The sequence below is a fragment of the Caretta caretta genome, chromosome 1 (genome assembly GCF_965140235.1).
Source record: "Caretta caretta isolate rCarCar2 chromosome 1, rCarCar1.hap1, whole genome shotgun sequence".
Lineage (NCBI taxonomy): Eukaryota > Metazoa > Chordata > Testudines > Cheloniidae > Caretta > Caretta caretta.
This window is the reverse complement of record NC_134206.1, coordinates 300,530,007-300,545,459: the sequence shown is the minus strand read 5'-3', so window position 1 is coordinate 300,545,459 and position 15,453 is coordinate 300,530,007. Positions and strand designations below refer to the sequence as shown.

The 15,453-nt window shown below is 44.5% G+C and overlaps 1 protein-coding gene and 1 long non-coding RNA gene across 2 annotated transcripts in view; both read left to right on the top strand.

The window, feature by feature from the left end:
• Positions 1–15,453, top strand: part of CNTN1 (contactin 1) — a 448,663-nt gene that overhangs the window by 95,775 nt on the left and 337,435 nt on the right. The window lies entirely within an intron of this gene.
• Positions 2,598–3,834, top strand: LOC142070913 (uncharacterized). The gene is made up of 2 exons (XR_012666834.1): positions 2,598–2,807; positions 3,530–3,834. It is a non-coding gene; the product is annotated as an uncharacterized LOC142070913 (long non-coding RNA).

The window sequence follows — 15,453 nt, the reverse complement described above, 5'->3', positions numbered from 1 at the left end:
AATTATGCATATTTGTTAAAATAACACAGTATAATCACTCCTGTTTCAATTATTTTGGTAATTTATTTCAAAATACCTGTCAACAAGTATGTGAACAATACACACAACATCACAATAGAGTTCCCCAGGAGTAGAGATTTAAAGAAACCCCTCTGACAAACCAGTTCCAGTTGGGGGGTGCTGGAGGGGGCTGCTTGGGGCCCCCAGAGCCCAGACACCTGCACCCCCACCTTCCCAGTGCCCAGGAATGGGGCACCCCCTGGCCCAGACATCAGCACACCCCTCCTCCCCAGAGCCCAGCCACTGGGTATCCACAGAGCCTAGATACCCACATCTCCTTCCCCCCCCCAGAGCCCAACTGTGGGACACCCCCAGAGACCAGACACCCACACCCTTACTGTCCGTCCGTCCTCCGTCTTCCCCCCCACCCCCTCGCTTCTTTACTGTTCCACCAGGGGATGTGGTGTGATGCAACCCTGCCCTTTCTCACTCTTTTCCAGAGCTGGGTTTCCTGCACCCTCTCCTGTCCCTGGGAGAATGAGTGTCAAGCTGGGCAGCTAGAGTGTGCAGCCTCTGTCCCTGCTGGGCTGAGCACTCCACTCACTGCGAGCTGGAATTCTGCATGAATTCTGCATTGCACCGTGGCACAGAATTCCCCCAGGAGTAAATGCTGGACTGAATCTAGCACACAAACTGTTAGTGTGGAGCAGTATGTTAGGACGCTGTAAGTTATACAGCATTAACCCTATACCTGTTGTGGAAAGAAATCCAGGCATACAAGACACAACAGCACCCTTTGACCTTTTTAACAAACCAAGAGCCATTCTATCAGTCACTTGCCCTGTAAACCCTTGTAGTGAATAATGCTGTGAATACTTGAGCAGTAATCTCTGCCTCTTTTTAAAATAAAAATAAAAGTGGCGGTCAAAGGAAAGAATGTATACACATTGTTAAACAGCAAGCATCAAAATATAAAAATCCTGGATATTAAATATATATGTGCAAGAAATTCACATATATTTACTGTGCTGGTCTTGTTTATAAGTGTTTTGGCAACTTAGAAATAGCACATGAAGGAGAGTTAGTGTAACACAGAAGTATTAATTCATGTAGAATCCCTCATTTGGGGTTTCTCTCACTGAAGAACGTTAAATTTTACTCCGGTTTTGTGGGAATTACCTACTTAGGATACTCTATGCATTGTAGGGAGAAGAGACATTTACAGTAAATGCCTAGCAGACAACTTACATTTCCTTAAGGGAGACTTAATTTACTGACTGACTTTTGAAAATTTGTTACTTTTTTCAACCCACCCCCCAAATAGGTATGTCTTTTTGTTAAGCTGGAGATAGAGCTGTAGCTCATGGGCATGTATTGGTTGATTAAGGGACATTTAATGAAAAGTTGCAAGATCATATGCTGCTCTTTCCTGCTGCATTGATTTGTTTTGATGAAAGCCTGTGTAAACAAAACTATAAGGAGTGTATTTCCAGGCTTCTTTGTGAGGAATTGTGTGCACTTTAGAAAATGGGAGCTTGATTTTTATTTACACTGCCTGTTTTCATTGCTCTTGCATCATAAAGGGGTTTTAATGTAAATAATACCCAGGGGCAGATGTTTAGTGAAATTTTAATGCTACGCACTGAATTTCAGAAATATACATATGGATAAAAATCAACCATTCTTGAGAACAGTGGTCTCCAAACTTTTCTGATTGCGCACCCCTATCAGTAAAAATGTTTTGAGCCTGCACCCCCAATATTTGTATATTTATTTATGTATAAATTATATACATGTACTACTGTACTAATATATTGTGTAAATTATAAAACATACACAAAACAGACATTAAAATGATGAGATAAAGATGAAAAACAATATTTTTAATTTTTTTATTAACGGTACAAAAAACCTTTTTGCTGTCACTGAAAAAAATATTAATTTTAGTGAGAGCAATGTGATTGAATTGCTTTATTTTGAAAATCTTGGTTTAACACTTTGTGATACAGTGGGCGCTAAGGGTGGGGTGCGGGGTCTGGGAGGGAGTTAGGGTGTGGGAGGGCGCTCAGGGTGGGGGTGCGGGAGGAGGCTCAGAGCTGGGGTAGGCAGGAGGTGCAGAGCACTTACCTGGGGCAGCCCCTGTTTGGTGCAGGGGGTGCGCAGGTGGCTCTGTGCAGCGCAGCACCACCCCCATGGCCACGATGCCGGGAACTGCCCCCCCCGGCAGGCAGGGCCACCCGGAATGCAGGGGCTTTCAGAGCTTCAGGGCCCTGAGCTAAGGGGGCCCTGGCCTGCAGCCAGAGGTGAAAGTAAGCCGGTACACCCTGGTACGGCATACCGGCAAGAGTCGGTGCACCCTACTGGAGCAGCCTGGCTTCCCCAGGGGGCAATTTATAGGGCCTGGGGCTCCCAACAGTGGCTGGAGCCCCAGGCCCTTTAAATTGCCTCCAGAGCCCCGCTGCTGGAGCCCTGGGGTAGCGGCTGCGGGGCTCCGGCGGCTATTTAAAGGGCCCGGGGCTCCCCTGCTTCTACCGCACCGGCCCTTTCGGTAGCCGCTGGAGCCCCGCCACTTCCCCAGGGCTCCGGTGGCTATTTAAAGGACCAGGACAGCAGAAGCAGGGGAGCCCAGGGCTCTTTAAATAGCCCCTGGAGCCCCGGGCTGCTGCTGCTACCCCGGGGAGGGGAGGGGGCACTTACCTTACGGGGTGGTCTGGGTGGGCTGGATCTGGCTCTGACCCCCCTCAGCCCCGCCCCTTCTGCCCTAGGCCCAGCTCCTTCCAGGGTCCAGAGCTCGCCCCAGTGTACCGGTAAGTTGGTCGACTTACTTTCACCTCTGCCTGCAGCTCTAAAGCCCCTTTTGGAATGCGGCCCTGAGAGCACGGGCCAGAGGACTCAGGAGGAGCAGGGGCAGCCGCGCAGCCAGTGGCCGGAGAGAAGCGGCGCTTTCCCCTTCAAAGCACCGCTTCTTTCCGGCCGGCTTTGAAGGGGAAAGTGCTGCTTCTTTCCGGCCACTGGCTGCGCGGCTGCCCCTGCTCCTCCACAGGCCGGAGGACTTAAGGCCGTGCGCCCCCCCCCCCTTTTTTTTTTCCCTCTCTGGTGGTGCTCCTCCTGCCGCACTGCCCTTTTGCTCCGGCGGCACTCCTCCTGCTGCGCCCCCCAATCGATCGTCTTGCGCACGCCCTGCGGTGTTTGCACCCCACTTTGGAAACCACTGCTCTCGAACACTAAAAGTACCCTGAAATGACTATTCGTAATTGGTACTCAACGCTGATTTACTGGTTATGTGTGGTGGTGTGTTGGCCCTGTATTTAGGCACCAACTCCTATGGGATTTAGGCACCTAAATACCTTTTAAAAATCTGGCCCTAAGGCATTTGCCAAATGGGACAGTTCCCTTTGAGAACTTTGAGGTATTTGATTTGGAGGAATTTGAAGCCGGATTGGCTAGCAGCTAAAAGATAAGAAATCAGAACAAAAGAAAGCACATTAATAATCTGTAATTTGCCCTTTCTCCTCTTGTATCCCTCTAGTATGAAGAAAAAGAAATCTGAAAAAGGAATATAAGATCCAGTAAAGCCAAGAGTAAATCCTGTTGTTTTGATAGTTTATCTGTGGAGCAAGGCAAGCTCTTGTGTTTGAATGTGGAGCATTCTGAGAGAGATTATAAGCAGTCTTCCTTCCCCTCCCATCCCACTAAGGAATGTCAGTGGTCCTCCACATATCACCAGATTGATTAGGGCAGCAAAGATACTCATCATTACGTAGGACAATGTTTCTCATCCTGTTCAGGTTGTCAGCCTCTTTTTGAAATAAAAAAATTGCATGGCCTCTTGCACTTTTACTTCTATTTTTATAGTAAGTGTATCAATTAGCTTATATAATTGTGTGTGTGTGTGTGTTTTGAGAGGTTGACAGAATACTTGACCTTGAAGGGTAAGGATGTGTGGGGAATAAGATTGTTCTTTTCTTTAGATTTTTAATAAATTTTCAATGCCTCACAAATACAATCCCCATGATTGTCCTTCATTACCAGCCCCTGGTGTCCTATCTGGGGGTGGTGACCCACTGATTGGGAAACTTTGGTCTTGTGGACAGGCACTAGAGTGAAAGTAAAGAGACATGGGTTCTATTCTTTGCCAGTGATCCGCTGCATGACATTGGGCAAGTCACCTCACCATGCCTCTGTTTGTGCTCCCACCTCTTGTGTTTTCTTCTTTAGGGCAGAAAATATGTTTTTGTTGTTTTATAAAGTGCATAGCATAATGGAGTCCCAGTCTCATTTGGGGTCTCTAGGCACTAATGTACACATAACCACATGTAATCCATAGATGTTTAGTTAGCACCTTAATCTCACCTTCCAAGCTTTCATGAGCAGACCATTTGACTCACTGAACGAATCTTGCTCTTCTTCCTGTCAGTTGAGGTCACCCTAAATCTTAAAATTTAGAGCTCTTTTCCTGTGGAGAATCTGTGCTTTATGAATTACAGTAATAGGAAACAAGTGGTTGGACCCTGGAAAGAGTTCCCAAAGTTTGCTTGCTATTTCACGGTTGACTTGCACATGCTCACTTTGTCTCTTCCTCTCCAGTTCTCTCCACCACCCAAAGCAGGTGGTGATGGTGCTTGTGCAGCTGTGCAGGAAGAGGAAGGGTCTGCACCAGAAGCCTTCCCTGGACCTTTTTAAAAGGACCTCTCCCACCAGCAGTCCTTTTTCTCTAGGGAGAGCAGGGACTGCTTGCTCCCGATTCTGGCATGGGGCACAAATTACCAAGAAGGGGGCAGGGAGGAGGCATGCTTTGACAGAGTGTGCTCCTCCATGTGCACTGATAAGCCACAAGAAAGAGAGTGTATGCTTTTAGGCACAACATCCCTAGTGCTTCCTCTAAAGTGGGGCTCAGAGCTGTGGCATAATTGCCACAGTGTGGTCCTTGATATCAGACAAATATAGTTTTGGTAACAAAGTTTCAGGACTTGCAGAGCTTTTCTGTTTGTTGCATTCCGTCTCAGATGCAGAGATAAGGCATCAAAACCAACCATCGTCAAATGGATCACTTTGTGCACTTCTCAGCTAGCCAAGGAATAGCTGGATGGATCAAAGTTGTGCATTTCTGTGTCCACTAGACAGTAGAGGACAATGGCCTGTGCAGATGAAATATGCATGGCAGAAATCTGAAAGTCTCTGCACCTTTTCCAGACTTGATAGTAATCTGGACTAGTTGTCAACATCCAGTACAGCTTTCAGATGACAGATTCTATGTTCGGCTGTATAAAGTGGACAGAAAATTTCCATGATAAGGCAGCCAAAGATTCCCCTTATGTAAGTGTGTTCCTACATAGGCCAGGGTGTGGCCCAGCAATCCGCAGCTAGCAGAGCAGGTCAGTCCCAAAGTCAGGGAGTAGAAAGGTGCCTGAGTCACTAAGGCCTGTCCCGTACGTTGGTTCCTGTGCTGAGCACAGGTCTGGTCCTATATTCCCTAGCATCAGGATGCATGCATTGACGCTTTCACTTTTCTTCGGTTCCTAGACTCTTCCTTGCTAGTGTAACACATCTGCTGATGGATTAAGAAATCAGTCTGTTGTATAGGTTTGATTTGGCTGCTTGTCTAATACCCATACTTACTCACTTAACTCCTCCCATGATGTAAAATCTGAAGAAAGTCATGAATCTCTTTCAAGTCAAAAGTCAAAAAATCTGAAGAGGAAGATTATTTTGGAGCCTCTCATAAGGCAGGGCTAGCATTTCCTGGGTGCAGTCTGATGAGTCTGCCAAATTGCGTCAGTTTGTGTTTAGTGGTTTTATAATGCAAGACTTTGATCCATTAGGACGAGATAGAAATCATTAACCTCAGTCATTCATTTATTATTTATAACGTTTTAGACCGTGGAAATCTTGGGTTTTGTTGTTGTTGTTGTTTTGTTTTTTTTTCTTTGTTGATGTTATGGGAGATAGACACCTAAATCCTTTTGTGAATCCAGCCCTCAGTCTATATTCAACCTGAACTAGAGTCGAAAGGTTCTGTATCCAACTGCCAATCCCTGACCCAGCCAGTCTCCCCTAGAGAAAGTTAGTGCTAACTGCCACTTTAGGTTCCTAAGTCCCAGAATCAGGCGACACTGGGATTCAGAAAGTCCCACTCAGTGCCTTGCCCCCAAACACTATAGGTGCCTAAACTTGCTCAGTACCTAAATTTTTGCAGGAAAAGTTCCCTTGGCGCCTATGTGTCTGCCTCTGAGTGTGCACACTGCAGCCCCATTGCATTTATCCAGATACTTAAGCCCCAGAGTGAAGCATGAACTGGGAGAAGATAAGCATTCATCCACTAAACTCACTTGCAGGGCCCAATATGGTAAGTGTGCTCAGACATCACCTACCGGACCCAGCCACGGTAGACAAGATGACACAATAGGGCCCTGGGGGAGGAATGAGAATGACCTCCCTCATAGCTTTTAGCTCAATGATTTGGGTATTCACCAGGGATGTGGGAGACTGACAGGTTTTGTTACCAATCTGTCTGAGGCATCAGGTGATCAGGCTGAGGCCACAGGATCGTTAGGGGAGGAGATGACCGAACACACCAAGTGTCTAAGTTACAAAGCTTTATTAATAAAATAACATCGGAGAGTGATGGGTGCTCCCCACATCACTCAGAGGAAGGAAGAAAGCCCCAAGCCCTAACCCACTTTCATACTTCACACTCACTACCCGAGGCTGGCCAGGCCTGGGTGTAACGTAAGAAGAAGAGGGGGAAGGGTGGATGGGAGTTCTGTCCTGTGTGCACAGGTCATCCAGGGTCCACTGCTAATCTCCAAATTACTCCAGCTTTCAGGAGGGTTTTAAGTCCTGGTCTCCTTTGGGGGTGTTCCTTGTGCTCTTTGCACCAGTTCAAACTGACTTTCTGTGGTCTTTTCCGCTTTCCGAAAACACAATGGCTCCAGGGACACGAAGCTCTGCTTCCCTCCCCTCGTCGTCTTTTCGGTGTTTTCCATTTCTGCAGCCCTGGCTCAGTGTACCTTTTTCTTTTTTCATGGCTGGGTGAAAGATAAACGCAGCTTCAGACATTTCCTCTAGTGCAGTGACCTTGGACTGGGGCCAGCGTCTTATCATCGGACTGAGCTTGCTAGCTGCAGTGTTGAGTTAACCCGTTCTCCGCTCTCTTTCTCCTTCCCCCTTTGGCCTCTTGCAGCCTGCAAAAGAATCTTCCACTCCCCATTCAAACCTTTGACCCTTCCCAAATTGCTCTGTGATGCTTGCAACAGTGTTTGCAATATACATTGCTGATCTGTCTCCCCAAGAGAATCCCCGGAAGGGAACGGGGGGTGGGGCTTGGGGTGTGACAAGTCTCTCCTGTTGAAGCTGTTCCACTGGGGATAAATAATGTTAAAAGGTCACTGGCGCAGGGGAAGTGGATCCTGGGTCTCCCACCTCCCATGTGAGTGCTTTAACCACCAGGCTATAGAGTCATTCTTATGGTTGCTTGCTTGCTGTCTCTGGCCCAATGATTCTTTCTTTATTCACCCACAGGGAAACTAGGGCACTCATCTGAGAGGTGGCAGATCCCAGTTCAAATCCCTTCCCCCTGCCCTGTCAGTTGGAGGCGGGGTTTGAACCAGATGTGTCTCGCATCCCAGGTGAGTACCCTAACAATTGGGCTAAAAGCTATGAGGGAGGTAGTGGTGTTTCTGTTAAGATGGCATAGGTTCCTATGCTAAGAGAGGGGTTGCAGCTCAAATCCCAAGGAGAAGGAGATGCTCAGTGTCACCATGCCTAAGTTTTTGTGACTCTCGCCCTGAATATTGGGTGAGCATGTTACATGAGTTGGTGGCTTAGTCCAGCTCTTACTGGATAGCTGTACATAATCCACCCCCATGTCACTAATTGACCCCCTAGTTGACTCTCAGCAGAGAGATGTGAGAAAACGATGCATGACAAATGCCCCATCACCCAAAGAAGAGGCCTTTCTAGGTCATGGCTGATGCACATTGGCTAAGCAGTGTGGTGAAGTTTGCCCAGATATTGCTTGTATTGAGTCTGTTTTTGTGCATAAATAGAAGACTTGGCTCTCCATGGCTTTTCATGAGCGCAAAGTTTCCTGGACAAAAGTTAAATATAGAAGAAATAATGAAAGAAATCTTTCCCATTGCTGAGCAATGCTTTTGTTATATATAGATACCCATATAATTTTTTACATTATTCTATACTGGAGCTATTTAAAGAAATGCTAGGAAAAACTAGTACACATTGTACTAACATTAACATAAACTCTATCACATTGTAGTTATGCAGAGTTGAATTAATAAGTAACTTGGAAACTCAAAATAGACATGAAAAATATGCTTTGGTTTTGATTTTGCTATACATACAAAAATTAGAGTTTCTCCTATTTAAATTTGTTTCTATTATTTTGTCTTAGTAAATATGGCAAATGAACAGAAATTTCTTTATAGTGCTTCACAAATCCAAGGGAGATGGCTTTGGTCTTCAATTCACAGTTTCTGAGAAAATCGTTTTATTACCAGGTACATCAAATAGAAGAAAACAAAATGTGTTGAAATGTATTTATTCTAAATTATTTTAGCCAGTTCATTGTATTCTATTTGAAGTCTTGTATTTAGATTTTTGAAGTATGATCCTCATGACGAAAGATAATTTTTAGAAATCATCTTGATCTCCAGTTGAGTTGAGTACATTGAGGGCTGCAGATAGAATCACTTCTGATACATATTTCTTTTTCCATTTCCCAGTTTTACAGTCAGTGTTCTCAGCATCTGAGGATAGTTTTTTTTCTAGAGCTGAGTGAATATCAGATGTTTTTGGTTTGCTGCCAATTCTGAAAAATTGGAAAAAAAAAAAGTTTGATCAAATCTAAATATTGCAAAAAGAACTAAAATTTAATGAATTGAAAAAAATCCATTTGGGATCAAACAGATTGGGGGCAGGGGTAGGGAAGAGGAGGAGACTTCTCTTATAATTTTTAGCCCAGGGTACTCATGTTGGAAATGGGAGACACAGGTTCAAGCCCCACCATGCCTGATGCAGAGAAGGGATTTGAATTTGGGTCTCCCACACTGCTGAAGAGTGCCTTCACCACCAGGTGGTCTGAGGGCACAATGGATTTGAACTGGGATCTGCCATCTTTCAGAAGCTGCTCTAACCACTAGGCTATGGGATATTCTGAAGTGGGACTCACTCAGTCTCTCCTGTTGAAGCAGTTCTGTTGTATATAAACGATTAGTCGTAGCTAGGACTTCCACATCCTACGGGAGTGCTTTAGCCACCAGGCTAGAGAATCTCTGTCTCTTCCCTAACTACTCATTGTCAGTTCTATAGCAGTTCATAGTCAGAACTTGCTCATGCAGGGTGAAATTCATCCCTCCCCACACAGTCTGAGTAATTTAGCTTGATGAAGAGGACTAAGAAGAGTTCAGGGTAGGATTCACCACACAATTCATGGGTTGAAGTGCTCTTATTGAAGTCAATAGACAAAATTTATTTACCTGTGTGCAGGGACTCTGGGCCACTGGATCTTTGAAATCACAGACCTTATTGTAAGGCTGCGAGTTGGTCATGGAGGTCACAAAAGTCATGGATTCCGTGACCTCCATGACTTCTGGGGTCAGCCACATTGCTGCAGCTGGAGCAGCCCCAGGAGCAGTCGCATTGACAGCTGCTGGGGAGGCCCCAGCCAGCTTGCCCCGGGGAATGCCGGAGCAGCAGTGGTCCTGGGCGCTACTGTGCCCCTCCCCCCAGCATCCTCCCCCTACCTCTGGAGCAGCTCCCGAGCAGCTGCCCCCCCAAGCAGCTGTGGTGCTCCCCCACCCCGAGCAGCTGCGGCGCCCTGGGCTGCACCTCCCCCCACAGCAGCAGCAGTGCCCTGGGGCCCCCCAGAGCACCTAAGATTTAGTCGGGTATTTATTTTACAAGTCGTGGACAGGTCATGGGCTGAATGTAGCCTTACTTATTGCTCTGTCCCTCCACCATGATTTAGTGAGTGATCTGTTTAAAGACACAAACCTCAATAAGGCTAGGGTTTAAAAAACCCGCAACTGGTAAATGGTAAAAAAAAATTCCTGGTGAATCAGGAAATTTTACTCATCATCATCATCATCATCTTAGTTGTCATCTTAAAAAAATATTTCTAGAGGGGGAAGTGTATTGGACTGATGGGTTTTCTTGGTGCAGGGGAATTATGTAATTGATTTTTTTTTTTTTTTAAATTAGAACTGAGGGATTTTGCAGTTTGAGAGCTGAAGCAATCTCAGTTGAATATCATAGAATATCAGGGTTGGAAGGGACCTCAGGAGGTCATCTAGTCCAACCCCCAACACTAAATGTGTTTGTTTCCCTCATCCCCAGAATCAAAATAATATAAATGCTTTTAGAAGTGAATAACTTACGTATTCTAGGTTGAAACTGTGTCAGAACAAGATGTACAGTAGGATGGTGACATGCAGCTTCGTACTGTGCTGGCTAAAAAAGCTATTTTTTTATATTATATAGATTATAGGACAATATCAAGAAATGTGATTTGGAGCATTAGTAGAGGAGTTTCAGAACAAAGTATTTTTAGTCTAAAAGAACAAGCTGTTTTCATGGTAAAATGGCAAGCATCTTTGGTATTAATTTTTATTGGCCTTCCTTTGATTTAGGGTTTATTCCTACAGGAATGCACAGGTATTACTTATTACTGCTGGCAGATATTTTCAGGGTAGCCAGTATTGATTTTCCTATCAAATCATGAAGGATTTAAGTTGCTAGGATTAAGTTTTGTTTATATACTCCATAGCCCTAGCCAGGCAACTTGATTGCCTGAATATTTATAGGCCTTGGTCTCTGCATACTCTATGGAGTTTCTCCTGGTGTATGTTTGCTGGAATATCCCATGTGTTTGTTTCAATCCAAAAAAGATTTATATTCGATTTATATTGTGTTAACTTGTTAATCAGTTCCTACCCCACAATATCATAATTAAATTATCATTACAATTATGACATACAGTGAACTATTTTGCAGCAGAAATGGGGACTGTAGAGGGGTTTGGCCGGGGCTCGTCCCTCTCCGTGTTGGTGGGGAACCACACCACCTTGCTGCTACTTTCCAGTTGCTAACTGGGAATTAGCCTGACCGGGGGAGTCTCTTTCTGCAGCAGCAATAGAGGCAAACACAGACAGTTATTTGCGCCTGGCCCATGGTCAGCGGGCAATAGTGGAGTCAAGGGCTCAGGTCCTCAGGCAGGAGCTGAACAAGGGCAGGTAAACAACAAGCCCAGGCTCTTGGCTCAGAGCGGCCTGGGAAAGGGGGAGACTGCCACCCACAAGTTGGGTGGCAGGTGGGATGCAGGCCCACCCACTCCAATGCATCCCAGCTCGGCGCCCTAGCAGTGGCAGACCTGCTGCTGCGTCTGGGGGGATCCTGGCCGCAACACACTGACATAACACTGGCAGTGCTGCAGCCAGACTAGGGTCGCTGCCCCCGGGCCACTTCTGAACTACCCCTCTGGAGGTACCTGGGTCCGGACAGTGTCCTCTGGGGTGTGTGGGGGGGTCAAGAACCGTGGGGTCCTCTGGGTGGAACTAGCAAGGGGCAGCTGGGCAGCTCCTTCTGGCTCTGGTAGGTGTCAGCAGGTCAGGGCAGTCCTTGGGTCCACTGTAGGTCGCTGGCATCTCCCAACTGGGAGATAGGCCGGAGGCGTCTGGCCTCTCCGGCAGCTGCCTCTTGAGAGAGCTCTGGGGTTGTGCTTTTATACTTCCTGTCCTGTGCCTTGACCTCTGGGGAGTGGGTGCAGAACTCTCTGGCTCCGGCCCACTCTGATGTTGGGAGGGGCTAGTTCCTCTCCAGGGCGGCGGGGAACCACACCGCCTCGCTACAGGGACATTATTCACGTAGTTTTTTTAGGGAAAAATCCTAAAGCTACTCAGACCTAAATTAGGTCCCAATCCTGCAAAGGCTTAAGCATGCAAGGCTATGCACATACATAAAGTTACTCGTGTGTATTTCTTTGCTTGTAAAATATTAGGACAGGAATCATGCCTTTGCATTTTTTCTGTAAAACCCCTCCAGAACGAATGCAAAGTTAATAGTAATATTCAATTATAATTCCTTATGAAAGCAGCTGAAGTCTATAGGAGTTTTGTATGTGTTGAGCGAAGACTTCAGAAGCGCTTAGTACATTAACAGTATTCGTTTTCGACTGGGCGTTCCAGTTGAAAACCGGATGCCTGGCAACCCTACTTGTCTTCAAGGACCATTGGTGATTTAACGGCTCTGGTACACAGCCGGTGGCATGCAGGCTCCATTGTTGCCCACGGAGGTCTGTGTTTCAAGCACATTGGTAGAATCACCAGTTTCTGCAAAATTTAAACTTCATTTTTTAAAAAAAAGCTCTTAATTTGAACTTTTGGAGGCCTTTATGTGTATTAAAGTTGTATCCCTTTAAATAAAATTGGGTGTCAAATAGATTCGGTAAAGCTCTGTAGACACTGTTAAATAAATTTAAACCTGACTGATAGCAGCTGAGCTTAATTCAGTAACACATCTTTAGGTAAACTTGTGCAACTTTTAACGTAGACAAAGCTTGGTTGTGAATGGAGGTGGTGAAGTCCTGAAACAATTGCTGAAAAAAGGTAGGACCTGCTTCTATTCAAGTCAGTGGGATTGTGATTAAATGCAGAGGCAGATAAGAAGTTAATAACAACTCTTGCTCAAACAGGTGCTCCAGTAAGGGATCATAAAAATAGGTTCTCCCAAGGACAGGACAGAGTGTGACTGGGAGGAAGCCGGGCTGTATGTTTGGATTAGAAACCCTGATCTGGAGAAAATTTGTTTCATTCTGATGTTTGTTCTTTGATTCAGGGTAGATGAACATTCATTCAGGGGGTATGATTTCAACTTGTGCAAACATACCTGAACTAGCTTTAATCTGTCTAGCTTGAGTTAATGGAGCAGTGAAGCCTTGACAGCGCGGGCCATACAAGCCCTTGGTCAGCTAGCCCATGCTGACACTGCTCTGGTACCCAAACTAGCTAGATTAAAGCTAGCTCAGGTATGTCCACACAAGCTGCAGTCACACCTCATGACAATGTAGGCATAGCTTCACATAAAAAGTTCTCAATGAAAAAATGGGACTTGACCTCTGAAGCCCACTCATGACAACCTAAGTCACCACTGAAAACTATATTTTCCTGCTGATCATTTTAGCAGAAATATCCAACTTAATGCGCTAACCCATTGTATTGGGTGTAGTAGAAGCTATAGTTGGCAAGAGTTAAGTCATCTAGTTCATTCTTCTGCCAATACCAAATTTTCCTGACTGTGTAGCCTTTAAAGAACTACAGTGCATTTTAAAATTTTCTTAGTGGTGTTTGTTATCATAAATTAGCTGAGGGTTTATGATATGAATGATGGGATGTTATCAACAAGTCATATTCTACATATCAAGTCCTATTTCTACCTTTAAGTATCCAGATGGCTTACATATTTTTCTTGTAAAACTTTCTAACCTTCTCAACAAAGATTTAGGAGTTATTCTGAATTAAGATTAACTGTGAGGAAAATTTAAAATCCATCTGCTTGTCAAAAGAAGGAAAGATGGAATCAGAAGTATTTAGTAAAGACCATTTATGACTTTTAGCTAAGGAATTTTGTGATGCACAAAGTAGATGAACTGCCCTCCCGGTAAGAAAGTTGAAAGACATCATTAGTGCCAGTAGGTCACCTGCTTATAAGTTTAAAAAAGCTAAGGTTCCTTTGGACATCTACAGATCATGAGCTTTCAGTTGCTGTGTAGGACATCCAGATCAGTTCAGTAGGAAAAAGGATTTCTGAGCAGCAACCAGACTGATGTATATTTTATTATGACAGGTTTCAGAGTAGCAGCTGTGTTAGTCTGTATTTGCAAAAAGAAAAGGAGTACTTGTGGCACCTTAGAGACTAACCAATTTATTTGAGCATAAGCTTTTGTGAGCTACAGCTCACTTCATCAGATGCATTCAGTGGAAAATACAATGAGGAGACTTATATACACACAGAACATGAAAAAATGGGTGTTTATCATGCACACTGAAAGGAGAGTGATCACTTCAGATGAGCTATTACCAGCAAGAGGCGGGGGGGAGCAAACCTTTTGTAGTGATAATCAAGGTGGGCATGATAAACACCCATTATATTTTATTATGAGAATTGATTGATGCAGTGCCCTCAGGATAACTCAGTTTGTATTATAAGGTGTCATCTTAGCAGTTCAATTAATTCTCAGCACTGCACTTTTCAGTGATCATGCCTGAACTCTCACTACTCACTAGACACCTATAATCTACCAATAGAAGTACTTACAGGGCATAGTATCACTTTGCATTAAAAACAATTACCACAGTCCTGCAATGATAGTTAAGATTTGGTGCTTCCTACTGTACATGTGTTTGATTCCCAGTTTATTCATTCATATATATACATGTGTATACACACACACGGTTTATTCTCTCTGTCACTCGCACACATGCACAGATTATGTAGATATATATGGATGACCTATATCTTGCTCCAGAAATCTATATCATATAATACACACATTTCCAAATCCATTTTCAAACAGTGAGAGGGCCTCTTTATTGGTTTACAAGTTTGAGGAACTGACTTTTGAAACTGTCAGAAAACTGTTACCAAATCCCTGCTATTTAAAGGAGAGGGGACCTGACTGTGACTTGCTGACATTACTGTATATCAGGAGAAACTCCAGTGAAGTCAGTCTGACTACATTGCCAGAAAACCATTGTAAGTCCATAGGCAATAAACAGAAAATTACATTAATCATACAGAAGTGGCTATCCAGACTGCCATTTCAGCCTTCTTATGAATTCAGATGAGTTGTTTAATTTTACTAAGGAAGATTTACCAGATAACACAAGCACCTAAACAAAGGCTGGAGAAGGTCTTTTTCATCAGATTTAAAGCCAGTCAAGTCTTATCTTTTTTTTTTTTTTTTTTGCTTGGAGTGAGGATTTCCTCATCTATTAATCTACTCAAAATATGGCCTATCCTCTGCCAAAAGAAAAAAAAAAAAAAAAAAAAAGAAAAGAAAAAAAATCACAGAAACATAAGTAGCAACACCCATCACATTGGCTTTAATGGGGTCAGGATTTCACACAGGGTTGCTCAAGGATTCTTCTCTTGGACAGAATGCCACCCCTCCCCCCCCCCGGGCGAAAATGTGATTTAAGAAAATTGCAACTCCCTCTGTTTGGCAATGTTCCCAAGAATCTAGCTGAGCTGTATACCCAGGCTAACACTGTAAATTCTTATGCTACCATTATAAACTCAATATTTGCCAATATTTGAGAGTTTGGATAGGTCTGATTTATGGTTGCCCACACAACCTTAAGTTTGCCCCCTTGTGCATCCACTCAGTGCACTGAATGAGGCACAGATGTTGAGGGAGCTCATGACTCATGTGTTGCCTTC